Source organism: Pleurodeles waltl, chromosome 10 (assembly GCF_031143425.1).
Source record: "Pleurodeles waltl isolate 20211129_DDA chromosome 10, aPleWal1.hap1.20221129, whole genome shotgun sequence".
Classification (NCBI taxonomy): domain Eukaryota; kingdom Metazoa; phylum Chordata; class Amphibia; order Caudata; family Salamandridae; genus Pleurodeles; species Pleurodeles waltl.
Genome location: NC_090449.1, coordinates 692,289,359 through 692,312,636, shown reverse-complemented (window position 1 = coordinate 692,312,636; position 23,278 = coordinate 692,289,359).

Below are 23,278 nucleotides of genomic sequence, written 5' to 3'. Positions count from 1 at the left end.
ACAAATTGTTCCCCATAAAACACGAAAAAATGCCACATAAACCATAAAGATGGAGTTCTACACCAAAAATGAACATGAGACATGCAGCTAAACTCTAGGTATATTGAAACTGGCAGATGAAGTCATGTTCAGTTATTCGAAGAGGCAAAATATCTATAAGTCACATTTATTGTGATATACATTTCTGGAGTTATGTGATGAACTGACTCCCAAATCTAGGCCCAGATTTATGAAACATTCATGCAACACAGTGAAGCAACTAGGGTTGCAGTGCTGATTTGCATGAAAGTGAGAGCAGAACAGCACCATAACAACTGAAGTATGGTGTTGTTTTCCTCTCTCCCTGGATGGTGTACTTTAAGTTCCGTGTGCCAATGCACACCCCTGTGCCATAGTGCAAGAGTGTGTCCATTTTGTAAGGAATAGTTTTTGTAATGGAAGGGCACCCTTTCTGTACAACTACTATCCTTAGACACTTTTCCTGCCTTGCATGTATGCTGTAAAATGCAGCACAGATTGAAAGTAGACAAGATGAGAAAAAATGAAAACAGTTGTCCATGTTACTCCTGCTTTGAGGAGGCATAACATTCTGACACAAATCCCTGTCTATGAATGTTTGTAGATAGGGTTTTGCATCAAAACCTATTGGTGGTTGCATTGGAATGCCCATGTTCCACCCATAGATAGCCCCCCTTGAATCAATGTAATCAAAAGCAGTGCATAGCACAGCTTTGCATTACTTTGAGAAACCATCCAACCAAATCTTGATTTGAGTTGGATAGTAAATCTCAGCATCACAAATTTGCATCAGGTGTGCGTTACAAAAGTAATGCAAACTTGGCACAAAGTGTTGAGAAATGCTGTGAGGCCATCAGTTCTTGCTCTTTGGATCAGTTTCTCCAGTTCTAGCATGAAGCTCTTATTTCTCCCTTGCATAATATGAAATCTGGCTCCACTCTGGATCCCTGCACCCTTTCCACTATATGAGCTTTCTCCATCATAACTGACAACTCCCTGGTAGTCCTTTTGAATAGGTCACCCACTCAGGACATTATACCAGACAAATTTGAACACTACAATAATAAATGCCTTGCAGAAAAAAACGAGCGATGATCCCAAGCTAAGGAACAATTTTCAGCCCATCTCACTTCTCTCCTATGCAGCAGAATTGTAGAAAGCTAGTTTACTCAGGAGCTAAGCAGGATCCTTTATTCTTCCATTATTCTTCATCCTTTGCAAGCTGGTTTATACCCAGCCGACAGTACAGAAGCAGTGATACTTTCTGCCCTTGATGACCTATGACCTATGATGGGAGTAGAATTCTGGGCATGCGTCCACGATAGCTCTCCTTCAACACTGTTGATCATGCAATTCTTCTAAATTATTGGAAGGCAACCTGTCTATGAGATCAGCCTTGGAGTTGGATATCCTACTTCCTGTGAAGGCCCACACAGGAAGTGCAGCTAGGCCTGTTTTCCTCTTCTAAGAGTCATGTAATTTGGGGGGTCAACCAGGGCTCAGCAGTACCTCCTTTGATCTATGATGTCCTCATTCACCCATTGATCTCAGCCCTTGCTAGTCGTGGTTGTAGATTGTGAAGACTCTTAGCTCATCTTCTGACTTTAGGTTACCACCCAATCACATCAAGAATTTAATTATACCCAGAAGTTAATTTGGAATTAGATGGGCACTCACTCCCTCAGTCTGAACACCAACACAACGAAGCTGATTATTCTCAACCACAGGATGTCTCTAGGCCAACACAAACTGGCCCTCTTGGCTCTGTGCCCTTCCTGTCCCTGCAGCCTCTGCCAAAAGCCTGGGCACTGTGGTAATTAATCAGCAGTCCATGATTCCCCGGGCCAAGGCAGGCATGGCAAAGTGCTTTGTCCTATTGAAAACCATTAAGGTCACTCCTTTTTTGTCACCTGAGGTCTTGAAGGCACCTAGTACAGAGGTAATTGTGTGCCACTTGGACTATGTAAACTGTATTGTATTTGGGTCTCCCTGCAACTTCATTACACAAACTACAAAACATTTAAAATACAGCATTGATGATAATCTGTAAACTGCATAGACATGTGCAGCTATCTCCTGCCTTAATAAAGTTTTACTGGCTCCTCATTAAGCAGAGAGTTTTTTTTTAATGGCTTTATTATTTACACATTAATTCATGATCAGGCTCCATCCTTTGTAGTAATCAGAATGAAGAGATATGCTCCTATTCAAGCTCTCAGATCCTCGCTTACCAACCAGTTGAGGATCCCTCAAATTGTTCGCTTTCATTTAACATTTGAAGAAGTTATATACAGATTTTCTGGAAAGAAAATATTTAGCACTGACTCTTTTTTAAAATGAACCTAACCTTAATTCTGAACCTAAAAGTAACTCAAAATTGAAAAATAATACTAAATATTTAACTTGCCCTAACCCTAAACTAAAACCTGTTCAATCCTCTGATGTTGGCTCTTATTATAAACCCTAACCGTAAACCTATCCTTGTATTAACCTTACCGATAATAATTTACTGCATCATTAATTCCTTTATTTCAGTAATTTTTCAAATTAATCTCATATTTAATACTTGTTGTAATCTTTTATGATGTACCTGCTTACAAGTTCTATTTGTTTTTGACTATCATTCACTGGAGTAGTTTCTTTGTAAAGCTATTTTTCTGTTATGATTTTGTTTTGCAATGGCATATCCTAGACAAGACTCTTTCTCTCAGCAAGTGGCTGCCACTTATATTAACTTTACTACACATTTACAACTTAATCACAAGGTACATTGGGGCAGATTTTAGAGCCCCCAGTGCCTTCTTGAGCCCCATTATCATCATGTTTTTTATGCTAATGTGGCCCAACGAGGCCTAAATTGCCGTGCCAAATTTACAAATTGGCGCAATGTTGTGCTACATTATGCCTGCACCAGGCCTAATATATGTGAAAGGGGCGTTCCCCCGTTACGGGACCCAAAAAATGTTGCAAAGAAATCAAAGGGATTTCTTTGCATCATTGTTTTGACACTTTTAATGCCTGCTCAGAGCAGGCAATAAAAGAAGGCAAGCAGTTGTTTTCAATGGGCCTCAATGGGCTTTGCAGGATTAGCGTTAACATTTTTTACGGTAATCCTGCAAAGCTCCTCGCTACTGTCATGGTCCTTTGTATCTTAGATACAGTGCACACATGGTGGCAGTAGGGGGGGCGGTAAGGGGTGCAAGAAAAGTGGCGCTGCACTGGGTGCAGCGTCACTTTTCTTGAATCTGGCCCTTTCTTGTCTTGTTTGGCTAAATTCAGTCACAATTACTTTGCAGCCCTATCAGGCCTGGATCTTTCACTTAACCCTGGACTGATAAGGATTTACACTTTTTTCATATACCTTTCTAATTTTCTTTTAGCAGAGTCTATATTTCGTGCAATGTGGGTAGTATTGATATAAGCATAATACATGTCAAATCTCTATTACTTTTGCAATTCGTTGTGCCTGGACATTGAGGCACTAGTCATGGCTGCGCTGCAAATCCCAATTGGGTGAAAACCCCTATCTGACCCCAAAATGGGATTATGGTAAGTGCACTAAATGCTGGTGTTTGGCTTGTAATCATTTCAAATCACAGGAGCAGTTTGTGCAAATGTGTAGTTTTCACATGCAAAAATGGTGAATAAAATGCACTTTTTTGTAAGCTAGTCCTGAGTTCTGTGTAAAAGTTGCCTACTCACCCCCTAATTTATGAACCATGCATAGTCACAAATTGGTGGTTAGGTAACCTGCACTCATAAAATAAGAGTCCTCTTTACTAAGAGATTTATTTTTTGATTATAGAAAAGAGACTACTATTTTTTAAATGCTTTTACTGGCTTAAGGTAGTCCTAAAACCACTCATAAGGCCAGGAATCCTATTGGTTAATTTGGCCAATGGTTATTAACCTTTTGAGATGAACTGTTTTTCCTGGTACATTACATTGTTTAATTGATAAGCTGGTTTTGATTGTGTTAAGCCTTATATGGAATCCTCCAGTTACTTATTATACAGTAAGACCTCATGTTTGACAAATTTACCATACAATGAACATGAGGTAACTTACATGGAGTTGGCTCATCATTGTCTAATAACATCTGTGCTAGATGTAATGAAATTTGGATACCGGACATTAGGACTTTCCCTTCTCTAATTAAACTAAGGCCAACAGTATGAGGTATTGTAAAATAATGATGAAACATTACTATGCCCAGAATTACTGAATCTGCAAGGTACAACAGTTAACAGGTAGTAATATTGAACCATTGTGAGGTTTTATCCATAGAATGGATATTATCTTTAGAAATCGGCTTTTGTGCACCAATTTCCAGCATTATTTTCCAAGATATATTCCTTCAGGTTTGTTTTAGTATTAGAGGTAGGTGAGTCAACAGATTAACAAGGAGATCCAAGGCAAAGCTGTGCTAATAATCTGGCTCAGATCTTAGAGCATGTGCACAAGCGAAGCCCTGAAAATGTGTAATGTCAATTTTACATCAACCCACCTAAACTCTCTTCAATGTTAAAATAAATATTTATTTAAAATGTAGAAGCTTTGAAGTTAATAGTGAGCATTATAGCACTGCACTGACAAGCACTTATTAATAGTGAGTTTTGTATAACTGGCAGGTTTAAAGTCACATATTTGAAAGTGTGTTTCCTATGGGATAATGAAGAAAAAAGAGTGTGGTAAAATAAAAAAATGTGCCTTAGATCACACAATTGAAGTAGGAAAGCTACGATTTATCTAGGTTTTCCGGTTTCACTGTGTACAAATCAGCCATTAAGAGCAACCTCAAGGCCAGTCATGAGGTTAAGAAACGTTGGTATGACCAGAAGCCCACTCTGGTGGCGTTTCAGCCTAGAGACACACTATGGGTGATGGAACCAGTACAGCCTAGAGCTCTCCAGGACCAATGGACTGGCCCATTAGAGATAAAGGAGCATAAAGGGAGGCCACTTACTTAATGTACTTCCAGACCCCTAGGAACCCCCTAAGAGTGCTCCATGTGAATAGACTGAAGCCTCATTTTGAGAGGACTGAAGTCAACATGCTTCTCATGACAGATGAGGGTGTGAAGGAGGAGAGTGAACCTCTCCCTGTCCTTCTCTCTGCCCAGGAGGGTGATGGGTCAGTGGAGGGTGTCAATCTCTCTGACTCCCTAACCCCGGACCAGCAAGGGGACTGCTACCAGCTGCTGGAGCAGGACTCCTGCCTGTTTTCCCTCACCCCCGGACTCACACACTTATGTGTCCATGATATTGACGCAGGAGACAGTCCCCATGTAAAGATTAACATTTACAGGGTGTCAGAGAGGGTGAAGGCCAGTATCAAGGATGAAGTTGCCAAGATGCTGGCTCTAGGGGTAATTGAGAAATCCAACAGTCCCTGGTCCAGCCCTATGGTGCTGGAAACAAAGGCTGCCCCACCCAGTGCCAAGCTAGAACTTAGGTTCCACATGGATTACTGGGGTCTCAATTCAGTCACTAAAACTGATGCTCATTCCATCCTCCGAGCTGATGAGCTCATAGACAGGCTAGGTGGTGCCAAATTCCTCAGTAACTTTGATCGGACCTCAGGGTACTGGCAAATAGCGTTGACTGAGGTGAGCAAAGAAAGATCTACTTTTTCAACTCCTGAGGGACATTACCAGTTCAGAGTGATGCCCTTTGGTTTGAAAAATGCCCCCACCTTCCAGCAGTTGGTTAATGGCGACCTGGCTACTAAGGATGTATTCTGCACCACCTATCTAGAGAACATTACCGTCTACAGTTCCAGCTTGGAGGAATACCAGCTCCAGGACCTGCAACAGGCAGGGCTGACAATAAGTAAGTGCCAGATTGGGCAGGGTTCCGTGGTGTACTTGGGACACCTAGTAGGTGGTGGCAAGGTGCAGCCCCTCCAGGCCAAGATTGAGACAATCACGGCTTGGCAACCACCTAGAACCCAAACAGAGATGAGAGCCTTCCTAGGCCCCACAGGGTACTACCATATGATTTGTTAAGGGTTATGGCACCGTGGTGGCCCTCTGTAGGAAAGTAACCTCTTTTTGGCATGTTACCCCATTTTCTGCCTGATGTCTGTGTGTTTTTGACTGTGTCACTGGGATCCTGCTATTCAGGACCCCAGTGCTTATGGTTTATGGCCTGCTTGTCAGTGTGTTTCACTGTTTTCAAAATTGTCACTGGAGTCCTGCTAATCAGTACTCCAGTACTCATATTCTCTCTTTTTCCAAATTTGTCCTTACATGCTGGTAACTCAGTGTTTCACTCCAAATTGGCATACTGGTCCCCCTTATAAGTCTCTAGTATATGGTACCTAGGTACCCAAGGCATTAGGGTTCCAGGGAATCCCTATGGGCTGCAGCATTTCTATTGCCACCCATAGGGAGCCCATGCAAAGGCTTCTACAGGACTGCCATTGCAGCCTGTGCGAAATAGTGCATGTACTATTTCAAAGCTATTTTCACTGCACCAGGTCACCTATAAGTCACATATATATCAGGGCTTCCAACCCTGAAGGCTGGGTGCAAAGTACCGGTATGTGATGGCACCCCCGCACTTGAAGAGGTGCCCCCATGTCACCCAGACCCATTTTCCCAGACTTTGTGAGTGCGGGGATGCCAGATGAACTGGACAAAGTTCAACACCTCTGTCCAGCTTCACAATGGTAACCCCGAGTATGGCCATGTAAGGTGTCTAACAATAGGGAATTGTACCACAATAGGGATTCCAGTATTGGTTGTACAATTCCATGCACTCTGGGGGCTCCTCAGTGGACTCCAAGTATTGCCATATCAATCTTCTGAGATTTTCCATGCAGCCCCAGCTGCTGCCACCTCACAGACAGGTTTCTGCCCTCCTGTTGCTTGAGCAGCTCAAGCCCAAGAAGGCAGAACAAAGGATTTCCTTTGGAAGAGGGGTGTCACACTCTCTCTCTTTGGAAATAGGTGTTACAGGCATGGGAGGGGTAGCCTCCCAGAGCCTCTGGAAATGCTTTGAAGGGCACAGATGGTGACCTCCTTGCATAATTTAGTCTACACCAGTTCAGGGAACCCCAGTCCCTGCTCTAGCGTGAAACTGGAAAAAGGAGTGACCACTCCCCTGTCCATTACCACCCGAGGGGTGGTGCCCAATGCTCCTCCAGAGTGTCCCTGGGTTTTGCCATCTTGAATTCCAAGGTGGCGGGGCACTCTGGGAGCATCTAAGTGGCCAGTGCCAGCATGTGATCTCAGAGACCCCTTCTGATAGATGCTTACCTGGTTAGGTGACCGATCCCCTTTTCAGGGCTATTTAGGGTCTCTGCTCTGGGTGTTTCTTCAGATTTGGATTGCAAGACTCCAGCAGGAATCCTCAGCATCCTTTACTGCATCATCTACTGACAGAACAGCCGCTGACCACAGCAGGAACTCTACAAAACTGTAACAAAGAAGCAAAGACAATTTTGCAACATTGTAACTTCAGTTTCTGCCAGCAACTGCAACAGTTTCCAGGTCATGCATCCTCTGAGGACTGCCTGTCTTCAGCCTGCACCAGAAGAACCGAAGGAATCTCCTGTGGAGTGACAGAGTCAATTTTCTGCTTCAGCAGGCACCTCTGCAGTGACGACCGGGGGCTTGGGTCCCCTCTCCAGATGACAGGCGTGGATCCAGCAACACAGTTACTGGACTAAAGTGATACCGATAGTCCCAACATCCAGCTGTCCAAATTGGTGGAGGTAAGAGCTTGCCTCCTAACGCAAGACAGTACCCCGCTCACCAAATGACTTGCAGTTGCCAAGGCTTGTGTGCAACCTTCCAAGAAGCTCTTTATGCACAGCTCGGATAGGCCCCAAGCACTTCATCTTGTGATGCACAGCTTCCTGAGTGGTTCTCCAGCAGCGTGGAATCCCTTTGTACTGTGCTGCTGGTGCTTCCATTTGCACCTTCTTTGTCCCTGTTCTGTGGGACTCCTGTGCGCGCTGCCTGGACTTCTGAGGGCTCTCTGAGTTGCTGAGAGCCCCCTCTGCTTCCTCCTACTGGGTAGAGGCACCCAGGTCCCTCCTGATACCGGGCAGCACCATTTTCCGCGTGTGCCAAGGCTTGTTGACGGAATCCAGTGATGCAAACCAGACTGCATTCATCCATCTGGCATTGGACATCTTCTGCATCAACCAGAAACCCCCTTCTGTCTTCTTTGGTGCAATACTGACTTTGTCTTCTCACCGGTGGTTCCTCTTTTGCACCTTCATCCGGGTTAGCAGGGGCTCCTGTTCTCCCTGGTCTCTTCAGTGCTTCTTGGACTTGGTCCCCTTCTTCCACAGGTCTTCAGGTCCAGGAATCCACCTTTGGTGTCTTGCATTCTCTTCTCGTTCTTGCATAATCTTCTGTCATGACTTCTTGTGTGTTTCAGGAAACTTACTGTGATTTAGTCCTGTTTTCCTGGGCTCTGGGATGGGGTCTATTACTTACCTTTTGTGTTTCCTTACACTCCCAGCACCCCTCTATACACTACACTTGCCTAGGTGGGAGACCGTCTTTCGCATTCCACTATTTTAGTATATGGTTTGTGTTCCCCATAGGCCCATTGCAACTTATTGTGATTTTTACTATTTTCACAGTTTTCTGACTGTGCACTTACTTGTTTTTGGTTACTAGTGTATATATTTTGTATATTACTTACCTCCTAAGGGAGTATAGTCTCTAGGGTATTTGTGGCATTCATTGTGTCACTAAAATAAAGTACCTTTATTTTTGTAACACTGAGTATTGTCTTTCATGTGTGTGAGTGCTGTGTGGTTACAGTGGTATTGCAAGAGCTTTGCATGCCTCCTAGTTCAGCCTTGCCTGCTCTGCCTACAGCTACCTCTAGACAGCCTAGCTTCTAGACAATGACTACATTTCATTAATAAGGGATAACTTGACCTGGCATAAGGTGTAAGTACCTTTGGTACCCACTACAAACCAGACCAGCCTCTTACACCCCCTTAACAGAAGTAACTTTAAAAAAAGTAACCTAGGTTGCTGATTTGGACAGGAGCTTGTCAGAAAGCCTTTGACTCCCTAAAGGAAGCCAGGAGCAAGGCACCAGTGCACCGGGCCCATGACTACTCCAAAGAGTTCATAGTGCAGACAGACACTTTAGAGCATGGCATAGTGGCGGTTCTAGCTCAGCTGAATGAGAAGGGCCTAGACCAACCAGTAGTCTTTAGTAACAGAAGGCTATTACCGTGAGGAATAGAGGTGGAGTGCTACTGAGAGAGAAGCATTTGCTGTGGTCTGGGCACTGAAGAAGCTGAGACCATACCTGTTTAGAACTCACTTCTGGGTTTAGACAGACAACAGGCCCCTCAAATTGCTCATGCAGATGAGGGAAGAAAATCCTAAACTCTTGAGGTGGTCCATGTCCCTACAGGGAAATTACTTTACTGTGGAGCATCGCCCGGGGACTGAGCACTCCAATGCTGATGGCCTCTCCAGATTCTTCCACCTTAGTGATAAGAGCTCCCAGGGGGTTGGGTAGCTCTCCCACTTTCAGCTGGTGAGGCACATGTTAGACCTGACAGCCTGAGGATGGTCATCCCCCAACCTTTTGCCTGCCTCCCTCTACTCTGCGCACATTACCACCGCTTTCCAGTGCTAAAGTGCATATGCTCTTTCTCTTAAACATGGTGAAATTGGTTCATTCCCAATTGGCATATTTAATTTACTTGTAAGTCCCTAGTAAAGTGCATGTGCCCAGGGCCTGTAAATTAAATGCTACTAGTGGGCCTGCAGCACTGATTGTGCCACCAACATAGGTAGCCCCTTAATCATGTCTCAGGCCTGCCATTGGAAGGCCTGTGTGTGCAGTTTCAATGCCACTTCGACTTGGCATTTAAAAGTATTTGCCAAGCCTTTTTCTACATATAAGTCACTCCTAATGAAGGCCCTAGGTAACCCATATGGCAGGGTGCTATGTAGGTAAAAGGCAAGACATGTACATATGTGTTTCATATGTCCTGGTAGTGAAAAACACCTAAATTCGTTTTCCACTACTGTGAGGCCTGCTCTTTTCATAGACTAGCATTAGGACTGCCCACAAATATTTTGTGAGTGGAAGATTCTGATCTGAAAGGGTAACCAGGTCATATTTAGTATGGCAGGAATGGGAATACAAACTCATGCTTATTGGTGAGGTTGGATTTAATGTTACTATTTTACAAATTCTACTTTTAGAAAATGAGCATTTATCTGCACTTAAAACCGTCTGTGCCCTATCGCCTGTCTCCAATCAACGTCCGGTCTGTGCTGGTTCACAGCTCCGTTGTGCATTTCACCCAGGAAACCACAAACACTGTACACTTAGGGGGTCATTCCAACCCTGGCGGTCGGTGTTAAAGCGGCGGCCAACCCGCCAACAGGCAGGCGGTAAAAAAAATGGAATTCTGACCCAGGCGGGAACCGCCAACACAGCCCGCCACTTTAACACTCCGACCGCCACGGCGGGGCAAACAAACAGCGCGGCGGTCACCGCCAACAGACAGGCGGCAGACTATGTACCGCCCACCCTATCACGACCCACCAATCCGCCACCTTTTCCGGGGCGGGAGCCCCGCCGATAAAAACACGGCGGAAACAGATCACGAACGGGAAAACGCTCACCTCTATACACTCCACAAGGAATCTGGACAGCATGGAACCCGAATTAAACATCCTACCAGCGATTGTCTACCTGCTCCTCTACCAGGAGCACGAACGCCGCCGCAGGAGACAACGGTGAGTACTGCACCTACGACACAGGGGAGGGGGGAGGAGAAAAGATTACGGGCACACACATACGCGACCCCCTCCCCCCCCCACATCCCCACACACCAATGCAGAGCAACAAGTCAGATTTACACCCCCCAAACCCCCCGGAATAATTCAAAGACAAAATAAAATGATCATTAAAATAGAAGTATATTAAAGCATATTTGAACTTAAGTGAAATATGAGATTATTAAAACAAATAAATCACGACATGAAGAATATTAACATGGTCCAAAAGTCCGGCACATATTGGCTACATGCCATTGTTCGTGGGCCAATGTGCATAAACACATGGGCAAAGCCCACACACGAGACCCGATTCCATTGTAGAGAACACTGCTGGGGCATCAGATAATAAAACCACAGGCACCTCAGGGGGAAGGGAAGGGGGGGCACCTCAGCCACATGAGTCCACGACGCCGGATCCACGAGGGGCCTCCATGCCCAGTGTACCATCCTGGGGAGTGCAAAGCCACAGTCTCTCAAGTCTCTACAGTGGGTGGATTGCCCACTGTACCATCCTGGGGAGTGCAAAGCCACAGTCTCACAAGACTTTTCAGTGGGTGGATTGCCCACTGTACCATCCTGGGGAGTGCAAAGCCACAGTCTCTCAAGTCTCTACAGTGGGTGGATTGCCCACTGTACCATCCTGGGGAGTGCAAAGCCACAGTCTCACAAGTCTTTTCAGTGGGTGGATTGCCCACTGTACCATCCTGGGGAGTGCAAAGCCACAGTCCATCTGGTGGATTACAGACTCCACTGGTTATGGAGGAGGCATGGTGCCCAGAGTGCTTCCTGAAGCCCTGCCCGACACAGATCCGGCCCTGCCAATGGGCCAGCGGTGCTTGAGATGAAGGGCCCAGCAGAGCGGTGCAGAGACGGCGGGGCCCAGCGGAGCGGTGCTTGAGATGAAGGGCCCAGCGGAGCGGTGCTTGACAGGAAGGGCCCAGCGGAGCGGTGCAGAGACGGCGGGGCCCAGCGGAGCGGTGCTTGAGATGAAGGGCCCAGCGGAGGGGTGCTTGACAGGAAGGGCCCAGCGGAGCGGTGCTTGAGATGAAGGGCCCAGTGGAGCGGTGCTTGACAGGAAGGGCCCAGCGGAGCGGTGCAGAGACGGCGGGGCCCAGCGGAGCGGTGCTTGAGATGAAGGGCCCAGCGGAGCGGTGCTTGACAGGAAGGGCCCAGCGGAGCGGTGCTTGAGATGAAGGGCCCAGCGGAGCGGTGCTTGGCAGGAAGGGCCCAGGGGAGCGGTGCAGAGATGGCGGGGCCCAGCGGAACGGTGCTTGAGATGAAGGGCCCAGCGGAGCGGTGCTTGACAGGAAGGGCCCAGCGGAGCGGTGCTTGAGATGAAGGGCCCAGCGGAGCGGTGCTTGACAGGAAGGGCCCAGCGGAGCGGTGCAGAGACGGCGGGGCCCAGCGGAGCGGTGCTTGACAGGAAGGGCCCAGCGGAGCGGTGCTTGAGATGAAGGGCCCAGCGGAGCTGTGCTTGACTGGAAGGGCCCAGCGGAGCGGTGCAGAGACGGCGGGGCCCAGCGGAGCGGTGCTTGAGATGAAGGGCCCAGCGGAGCGGTGCAGAGACAGCGGGGCCCAGCGGAGCGGTGCTTGAGATGAAGGGCCCAGCGGAGCGGTGCTTGACAGGAAGGGCCCAGCGGAGCGGTGCAGAGACGGCGGGGCCCTGTTCAGTGGTGCTTCTCACGGTGGGGCCCTGTTCAGCGGTGCTTTTCACGGCGGGGCTCACGGCGGGGCCCTGTTCAGCGGTGCTTCTCACGGCGGGGCCCTGTTCAGCGGTGCTTTTCACGGCGGGGCCCTGTTCAGCGATGCTTCTCACGGCGGGCCCTGTTTAGCGGTGCTTCTCACGGCGGGGCCCTGTTCAGCGGTGCTTGTCTTGTGTTCCTAGGGAACCAGATCTGGGCAATCATTCCCGCTCAGTCGCCATCCAACCTATCGCTTGCGGGGCCCTCCTGTGCTGGACTCCTGGGCCCGTGGGTGTCCTCCGTCACACCCCAAATGGGGCTGGTGGGGCCCTCCTGGGCAGCTCGCCTGCTGCCGGACTTCTTCGCCCTGCTGCCCTTGCCCTCCTTGGAAGAATCTCTGGGGCCCTTGCCCTCCTTGGAAGAATCTCTGGGGCCCTTGCCCTCCTTGGAAGAATCTCTGGGGCCCTTGCCTCCCTTGGTGGATGGGCCAGGTGACGGTTCAAGGCTGGTGTCCTTGGGGGCAGCCGTCTCAGGCATGTGGCGCCGGCCCTTCACTTTTTTGCTTCTTTTCCCAGGGGGTGGGCTGGCTGTCCCCTTGCTGCTGGCCGATGTTCCTGCCCTAGGAGCTGGTGGACTCCAATAGCCCTGAACGATGGTCCTAGTAGGTGCAGGGCTTGTGGTGGCTGAGGTGCTGGTTGGACTCTTACGAGATGGAGGGGGTGGGTCAGTTGTTGGAAAGAGGTCAAGGTTGGAAAGGAAAATCAATTTAGAAAGACAGGGACGGGTAGTTGTAGTGGGTATGGGAGTGGAGGAAGAGGATGTGGTTGTAGGAGAGTCAAGTGTGCTGTCTTTGGGTGCAGGTGCTTGTGACGGAGGCTGTCGTGAGGTGGATGGCTGTTGGGTGGGTGGCTGCCTGCGTTTGTGTGGTTTGGAAGAGGGGGTGACAGACACACTGGGAGAGGACACAGGGGACGTGTAAATGGTAGTGGGGGTGGTGACTGCACGTGTGCGGACTGTTCTGGTGGGTGTGGTGGTGATGGACGTACTGGCTGATGGTGGTGTGCATGCAGGTGTGAGTGGAGACGTCACAGGGAGGGAGGAGGGAGACGAGGTGGAGGGGGACACAGTGGAGGCAGTGGGTGTTGCTGTGTCTGCATGTGGATGTTGCTTGGGTGAATGCTTGTGTGATCTGTGGTGCTTATGTCTGGATGAGCTGCCCTTGGGTGTTGATGTGTGTGCAGGCTGGTCTGTAGGTGTGTCTGGGATAGGCAGAGGAACAGGGGAGTGGGACTGGGTTGAGGAAGTTGGAGGGGGGAGGCTAGACACAGGGACAATTGCTGCCGTCAGTGCTGAGGCCAGAGCGTTGAACGATCGCTGATGGGCATCCTGACCCGAATGAATGCCCTCCAGGTATGCATTGCTCCAATGCACCTCCCTTTCCACCCCCTGGATGACATTCAAAAGGGTAGACTGCCCAACAATGAGCGTCCGGAGGAGGTCAATGACCTCCTCACTGAGGGCAGCAGGGGTAACTGGGGCAGGACCTGAGGTGCCAGGGGCGAAGGAGATGGCCGGCTTCCTGGCCGAGCGGGCACGGGGCGAAAGCTGAGGGGCTGCTGGGAGGGCGGAGCTGGTGCGCTGGGTGGCGGCTGTACCTGTTGTTGCGGTGGGCACGGATGGTGCCGCCACCACAAAGGAGCTCCCTTCCGAGGACGTGTCGGTGTCACTGACGTCTCCACGGGTCCCCGTTGTGGAGCCCCCCTCGCCCTCCGTCTCACTGGTTAAGTCCGAGTCGGTTGCAGGGCCCTCCGGGCCCATGTGAGATGCAGCTCCCTCGTGCGCCGATGCCACTTCTCCTCCGCCTGATGATGCTAATGCACACATGAACAGGAAAACCAAAAAAAAGGGGGGGGGGAAGAAAGAAAGAAATGTTGAGTGCATGCATTGGCGGCACCGTTGGCGGAGAGAACAGACACAGAAGCCCCCTGCACTACGCCGCGCACTCGGGGTACACTACTCAATTATTGTGACTTGGCCTACAAGTCTATGGACGACAAATGCACACATAGGTGAGCCCGGGCCATGGATAGCTGTACTTAGCACCCTACAGAGGTGGGGGGCGGGGGCACAGGGCCATGTCTAACTGAGGGGCCTAGCCTACAGAAACCGCCCTGGCCTAGAGATAGCCACAGCCCTCCTCCCCCACCCAGACGCCTCCACTGTGCGCTAATATAGCGGCATGTGCTGATACTCACCCCCTTGTGTCTGCTGTGATGTCCTCACGCGCCCATCCAAATCGGGGTAGGCCACCGCCAGGATCCGGGACATCAGGGGGGTCAATTGACGACTGGCACCCCTCCTACGTTGGGAGGCCATCCCCAGCAGAGCCTCGGTAGTCTTTCTGCTCCCGCGGCGGATGTCCTCCCACCTCTTGCGGCAGTGGGTGCCCCGTCTGTTGTGGACCCCCAGGGCCCGGACTTCCTTGGCGATGGCACGCCAAATGTCGATCTTCTGATGGGCGCTGACCTATGTGACATGGACAGGGTGGAAAAAGAAATATCATCACGTTTCTGCATGGTCGATGTAAGTGGCCCCCCCTCCCAAACCTTGCCATGTGGCACATGCTCTCATCTGTTGTGCGTTGCACTCCTCATTCGCTCCCCTCCCCACCATCTTACATCCACCCCACTCAACACAGGCATAGCCCATACTACGTGCTCCCAGTGTACTTACCTGTTGGTCTGGAGGACCGTAGAGTAGCGCATACTGGGGGAGGACCCCATCAACGAGTTTATCCAATTCCTCAGATGTGAAGGCAGGGGCCCTTTCCCCAGTCGCGGCAGCCATTGTCTCTTCCAGACTGAGTTCACAGCAGCACTTGCAGTATAGGTCCTCTCCTGTGGATGATCAGGTCTCGAGTGATTAAGCAGTTAGAAAATGGCGGTCACGCCCGCAGCGATGCGTACCGCGGCAGTGCGTACCGCGACCGCCGGCGCACATCGTCATTGGCTCCTGAGACCCATAGGGTTCAATGTTAACCAATGCTGCTTTGCGCCACGGTCTTCGACCGCCTACCGCCACGGTGTGCCACGCCAGCGCATTGACCTCACATCCCATTGTCACACTTCACAGGTCAGGCAGCCGCCATTTCAAGGGCCCAGATGGCTGAATTTCTACGGCGTCACACAGGCCTAGGCCTTGCATTGCCACTCATACAAGCCATTCAATGCATAGCGAATCGTGTAATGTGCAAGCTGTGGTTACGTACCTGTGGGTTGCTTGACTCTGTGCTCCATGTTGTCCTTCCTAGGCACCGTCCGCTGGGACTTGCGAAGAGATGGAGGAATCCTCCCGTGTACAGACCGCTGGTGGACCTGTCGACATGGAAGAAAGACATGTCATACTTACATACAGACTTGACCGAGCCACTATACAGGAACTGTGCGCCCAGCTGGAGCCAGACCTGATGTCCCCCATTCGCCAACCCACAGGGATTCCCCCTCTGGTGCAGGTTCTGTCAGTACTCCATTTTTTGGCAAGTGGACCATTCCAAACAACAGTGGCCATATCATCAGGGATGTCTCAGCCTATGTTTTCTAAGGTTTTGTCCAGAGTGTTGTCTGCCCTGATGAAATACAGGCGGAGCTACATTGTTTTCCCTGAGGTGGGCGATTTGGCTACAGTGAAGGGTGATTTCTATGCCCTTGGACATATCCCCAACATCATTGGTGCCATTGATGGGACCCATGTGGCCTTGGTTCCCCCCAGTGGCAGTGAGCAGGTGTACAGGAACAGAAAAAGTTATCATTCTATGAATGTCGAGGTGGTCTGTTTGGCTGACCAGTACATCTCCCATGTAAATGCCAAGTTCCCTGGGTCAGTGCATGACGCGTACATCATGCGAAATAGCAGCATCCCTTATTCGATGGAACAGCTACAGAGACACCGTGTGTGGCTAATAGGTGACTCTGGTTACCCCAACCTGTCGTGGCTACTTACCCCAGTGAGGAATCCCAGGACAAGGGCAGAGGAACGCTACAATGAGGCCCATGGGCGAACTAGGAGGATTATAGAAAGAACCTTCGGCCTCCTGAAGGCCAGGTTTAGGTGCCTGCATATGACAGGGGGATCCCTAATGTACTCACCAAAGAAGGTGTGCCATATCATCGTGGCCTGCTGTATGCTTCACAACCTGGCTTTGCGACGCCAGGTGCCTTTCCTGCAGGAGGATGGTCCAGATGGTGGTGTTGTAGCAGCTGTGGAGCCTGTGGAGATTGAAGAGGAGGAGGACGACGGGGACGACACAGACAACAGGGACACAGTGATACAACAGTATTTTCAGTAGCACACAGGTACGAATCAACCACGCCATTTTACATTTACTTCAAGTCTCCTGCCTCTCTACTGTCTGAGTTCCCCCCCAGTTCCTGTTAACTGAGTTGTGACTTTCCCTTCCGTTTTCAGAGCTGTGGGCCCAACTGCGTGACCTCTGCTTTGTTTGCCAATGGACTACAGCTGTGTGACAGTGGTATGTTGTCATCACAATGTAACTGAACATTTTGGCACTGTTATGTCTAATACATTTGTTCAAATTACAAGCAGACTCCAGATTTTTTTAGTGCAAAAAGTGATTTAATTCAAGTGCTAAATTTATGGAACATGATTGTAAAACGGGGATGGGTGATGGTGGAGTAATGTCCATGGCAGAGTCCAGTTCTCAGTCGCACAGGTGCATTGTCCATATGCCTGTGGAAGGATGGAGCAGGGGCAGTTCAAGGTTGGACAGGGTGACAATGTGGGACAGTGGGATGACATCAGGGGGTATTGTTTGCTGGCGGGGGTCTTGCAATCCTACTCTGTCTTCTTGTGAGATCTCAGGTTCCGCTTGCGGGGTGGTTCTTCTTCTGCAGGAGGTGGGGTTCTGGTGGCCTGTCGTTGTGTGGGGGCCTCCTGTCCACTAGCGCCGGCGGAGGTGGTAGGCTGTTCCTGGTCCAGGCAAGTGACAGGGGCCCTTTGTGGTGCCACATGGTCCTGCAATGTGGTGACTATCTGGGTTACGGCCACGACGATGGTCCCCATTGCGGAACTAATGTTCCTCAGTTCCTCTCTGAACCCCATGTACTGTTGCTCCTGCATGACCTGGATCTCCTGGAACCTGGCCAGTACCGTAGCCATCGTCTCCTGGGAGTGGTGGTATGCTCCCATGATGGTAGAGAGGGCCTCTTGGAGAGTTAGTTCCCTGGGCCTGTCCCCCCCCTGTCACACAGCAGCCCTCCCAGTTCCCCTGTTTCCCTGGGCCTCTGTCCCCTGGACGGTGTGCCCACTACCACTGCCCCCAGGTCCCTGTTGTTGTTGGGGTGGTGGGTCAACCTGGGTGCCCTGTAGTGGTGGACACACCGCTGATTGACGTGTCCTGGAGACAGAGGAATGGGCCCGCTGGGTGGGAGCTGTGCTGGTGTTCCCAGAGGGGGTTAGGTCTGGTGTAGCCTATGGCTGTCTGTGGGGAACCGACTGTCCCGAGGTCCCCGATGGGCCGGGCTGGTCATCAGGGTCCAGGGAGACAGAGCTGCTGTCATCACTGGGGGCCTCTTCTGGGGGTGGGATGGACATCTCTGGACCCTCCGTGGCGGTGTGGTGGCGTTCGGGTCCTGCAGGGGTATAAGAGTATGGTTATTGCTTCTGTGTGTGGCATTTCGTGTAATGGGTGGGTGGCCGTGTCCCCCAGTGCTGGCATTCCCTTGTGGGGGCTTTTGTGACGGTGGCTTGTGGGGGTGAATGGTGTGTGCAGTGGCCATGCTTTGGTGATGGGTGTCCATGCTTTGGGGACGCACGCAGGGCTAGGTTTTGGGATGGGTGGGATGTGATGGTGAGCCATTTGCAAGGAGTTGGTGTGATGGGGGTGGGGGTGAGGGTGGGGGTATGATTTGGCATGCAGGTGGGGTGGGGGGAAAGAAGTAGTGAAGATTTGACTTACCAGAGTCCATTCCTCCGCCTACTCCTGCGAGGTCCTCAGGATGCAGGATGTGCAAGACTTCCTCCTCCCATGCTGTGAATTCTGGGGGAGTAGGTGGGGGTCCGCCGCCAGTCTTCTGCACCGCAATGTTGTGCCTTGATACCATGGAACGCACCTTCCCCCGTAGGTCGTTCCACCGCTTCCTGATGTCGTCCCGATTGCGTGGATGCTGTCCCACAGTGTTGACCCTGTCCACTATTCTTTGCTATAGCTCCATCTTCCTGGCAATGGTGGTGTGCTGCACCTGTGCCCCGAAGAGCTGGGGCTCTACACGAACTATTTCCTCCACCATGACCCTGAGTTCTGCGTCAGAGAACCTGGGGTGTCTTTGGGGTGCCATGGGGTGGTGTGGATGAGGTGAGGGGTGGTGAATGTGTTGTAGAGTGTGGTGAGTGTGGTGGTGTATGGTGTTTTGTGCGTGGAAAGTGTGTGGGTGATGTTGTGATTTGCCTCTATGTGATGGTGTACTCTATGCTGTGCTCTCTCTCTCTGTCCTTCACTCGCAATTGTGGTCGTAGGGGTTTGTGGGTGATGTGGGTGTGTGTTTTATACTGGATTGGGTGTGTGGGAGTTGTGTGTATATGTGTCTCAGGTGTGTGTATTTTGAATTATCCAATGTGGATGTGTTTTGTAAAGGTGTGTGTATTTTGACCGCGGCGGTGTGTACCGCCAATGGAATACTGCGGTTGAAAGACCGCTGCGGGGATTTGTGGGTCGGAATGGTATGGGCGTATTTCTGTTGGCGTGACGGTGGAGGTTTGGTCATCGCCAGTTTCCCGCTGACCTTTGGTTCGGCGGATTTTTGTGGATGTCGGGTTTTTGGCGGTTTGCCAGTTGCGGGTCAGAATGACCGTGGCGGTTTACTGCGGCCGCGGTGGTGTTATGACGGCCTTCTGGCCGGCAGTAAGCGACTTTTACCGCCAAGGTCAGAAAAACCCCCTCAGTCACATCTGCATTCATCTGCATACTGAATGGGTTTTCCTGGGCTGGAAGGGTGGAGGGCCTTACACTTGCATTTCAAAGGCCAGTGGCCTGGCCTCATACAAAGGACTGAAAACCCCCAGCTGTGATCCTGGAGGACAGGATTGGGCTGAAAGGGGAACTTGTGCACTTCAAAACCACTCTATAAAGTATCCCCCACTTCAAAGGCATTTTTGGGTATATAAACTGGGTCTCTGATCCCACCAACTCAGACACTTCTGGACACACACCTGCACCCTGTTGGAAGAGCTGCCTGGCTGCGAAAGGACTCATCTTGACTGCTTTGCTGAGAAGGACTGCTGCTCTGCTGTTTCCCTGCTGCCCTGCTGGCCTCTGACTTTACTGGAAGGACTCTGCCTTCCCCAAAAGTACTCTCCAAGGGCTTGGATTAAGCTTGCCTCCTGTTTCTGAAGTCTCAGGGCCAACAAAGACTTCACTTCTTCAACAAATTTCTTGCGCATCAAAAATCGATGCAACACCTGCCAAAATTGATGCGAACTCTGCATTGCGACCAAGAAATCGCTGCACAGCCAACTGCAACGAAGCAACCTGACTTCCCGACTGGAAATTCGATGCAGCACCTACCTTGTGAGGGAAAAATTTGACGCATCGCCTACCGGATTGACACAGCACCTGTGCCTTCTTCCAGCGCGTCAGGGATTTTCACTCATCGTCCATGGACATCAAAATATCCTTGCATCGAGACTGCATATTGAAAAATGATGCAAACCCCTTGCAGAGTGGAAAGAAACAACGCATCGTCTGTGCCGTGTCAGAAAACCCATTGCCGCACCTTATTTTTCCGCGCATCTTCTCCTTTGCGGTCTCCGTGTGTCGTCATTTTTTACGCATATCAACTACTGTGTGTAACAAAGAGACAACAGTTTATTTCTAAGGATTAGGACTCTTTTAAACCTTTTAATAGTGATATTACAACTTGTGCTTATTGGATCTTTGTAATTTTTACCTTATTTTATTCCGATAAATGTAATCTATTTTTCGAAACCTGTGTGTTGTATTTATGTGGTGTTTTCACTGTTACATTATGATTTATTGCACAAATACTGTACACATTGCCTTCCACGTTAAGCCTGACTACTCAGTGACAAACTACCATAGGGTGGGCACAGGATAATTTGGATTGTGTTGTGATTTACCCTGAGTAGGATTGTGGTCCCTACTTGGGCAAGGGTGTATACCTCTGCCAACTAGAGACCCCATTTCTAACATTAAGGCTTTGTTTTTACCTCTTAGTGCATTCTTCTGCAGTTTTTTAAAATAAAGTGTAAATTTGCTAGAAGGAATTGGAGAGCGTTATATGTGAGAACCAGTTACATTACAGAAGGTCACTTGAATTGTTTATAAGCATGGGAAGATTAAGAGGGCCATTATTACCCTGGCAGTCGGAGATAATGTGGTGGTAGTACCGCCAACAGGCTGGCGGTACTTACCACCACATTATGACATTGGAGGGTTGGCTGAAGTCAACATGCCATGTACCACTCCGACCGCCATGGCGGTAGCTGCCACTGGGCTACAGATAAGAATCTCCAGCCCGGCGGCCGCTATTGTACCGCCAGCGGTATCATGACCCTGCCTACCGCCATGGTTTTATACCATGGCGGTAGGCCCTATCAGTGACAGGGAATTTCCCTGTCACTGATAGGAGGCCCCCTCCCCCAGCACTCCCCAGACACCCTCCACAATCCCCTTCATCCATGCTCCCCCTCCCTTCCAACCTCCACCCAGATACACATGCAGACACACAATCATTCACACAGACATACACACATACATACATGCATGCATCCATTCATTCACTCACACACTCATGCACACACCCCCACACACACACAACACCTCCCATCCCCCTCCCCTGTCAGAAACCTGACTTACCTGAATCCAGGGGGTTTTCCTGCAGTGGACGGGACGGGGCACTGCTACCGCCAGCAGCACACGCCAGCAGAAAACCGCCCGGCTGTATTATTTTTCATAATACGGCTAGCGGCTGTCTACTGGCGTGGCGCTGCTGGTGGGAGCAGCACCACCTTACAAACGTCCACCAGTATGGCCACAGCCGGATTTCTGTCCTTCTTGTGGCGGAAATCCAGCTGTGGTCATAATCTGCCAAACGGATCGTAGCCACGGCGACGGTCTTTTGCCAGCCGTCGCCACAGCGGTAAGGGTTTTGTACAGCCAAAGACATAATGAGGGTCTAAGTGATTTGCCCAGAATCACAGTATGTTTAGCCAGCACCAAGACTTCAACCTGGTTCCCGAGTACTACAGTCAGCAGCTCTGGCTGCAACACCATATGCCAGGCAGAGGTTGGGAGGCAGATCTAACATGCAAGCTTGGCCTGTTGTTGGCCCGAAGTTTCAATGGACCTCGAGCTGCGCCAGAACCAAGCTTCATGCTCGAGCCAGGCTTCAGCTTTCAGTGGCCCCCCATCCTCTATTTGGGATATGTATTTTTGTTGGGGAAAGAGATTCATTAACATTCTTAATAAATAATGCTTCACAGGAAAGAGCGAGATTCATCCCTGCCAAGTGTTCCAGCTCCATGAGCTACTCGCGTCTAGTTTTTTCTTTGTGTTTTGAGAAGTGTATTTTTTTGTTATCCCTTATTAAACCAGAACTACAAGTCCCAGATTTCAAAGAAAAAATGGACTGAGCAGCTTATCACGCATGGATCTGCGGCGGCGAAGATTTTTGCTAAAAAAAATGGAGAAAAAAATGTGTCAGTGTTAAACACATTATGAAAATTATTTAAAATTAAGCGCTTGAAAATAAAACAAAATACTGTTACTAAGTTGGTGTAAATCAATAGAGAGCAGTCAAGTAACATAATGAATAGTAAAACTAACATGCTTGCCACATACATTATTTGACGTCATTCAGAGTAAGTACATGCAGATGGAGGAGATACTACAAGTCGGTGTATCCCCGGTCACTAGTGCTATTCATACACTCAAATTCGAAAGCGTAATATATTAGAGGTACAAGGGCATTACAAGAAAACATTTTGAAGAATGATTCTGGTAACGTCATAAACCAGGCAGTAAAATGGCATGGGAGAGAAAAAAAAGAGATAGAAATATTTATTTGTACACCGAAGGCTGAAATATATTGCTTAATGTAACAGCAGGAACTATGTTAACATATTGTTTTTGATCTCACGAACGTATTATTAAGATTGGAATAAGAATCATATATTCAGTGGTAATCATAACTCAGTCCAAATCTATTTTGTATGACGCATACCCGGGGGGCTTATACGGCAGTCTTTGAAGCATGCACGCGCTCTTAATAGAGAAACGTGGCAAATCTATGGAACCTTGCTTATTTTTCTCTAACAACAAGGCCGTGATCTATCAATGCAATTGTGGGAAAAATGAAGTGATTTATTTCTTTTGTAAGTACTTATATGGTCGCACAAGTGTTCTTCAAGAGCTACGTTTTTAACATGGACATATGAAAGCAAAAACGCATACTTAATCAGATTAACACGCAGCGCGTTACATATTAACACTCTTCACATCTATACTTATATGTTTTAATTGAAGAGGCTGCATTTGAAGTGATGATATAGATCAAATGTAAAAACATAAAACTCCGGAAACTCACCATTTCAGGTATGTGACAACTACCATAACTAGCTACCCGGTGATGTCGAAGATTTTGTCATCAGTGATGCAACCAATTATTGACTTGAGATGTCTTCAGTGATATCATTTGTTATTGTTGTCGGGGTGTACCAGAACTGGCAAATTTCAGGGGCTTTAAGGATATTACAATCGAACCAC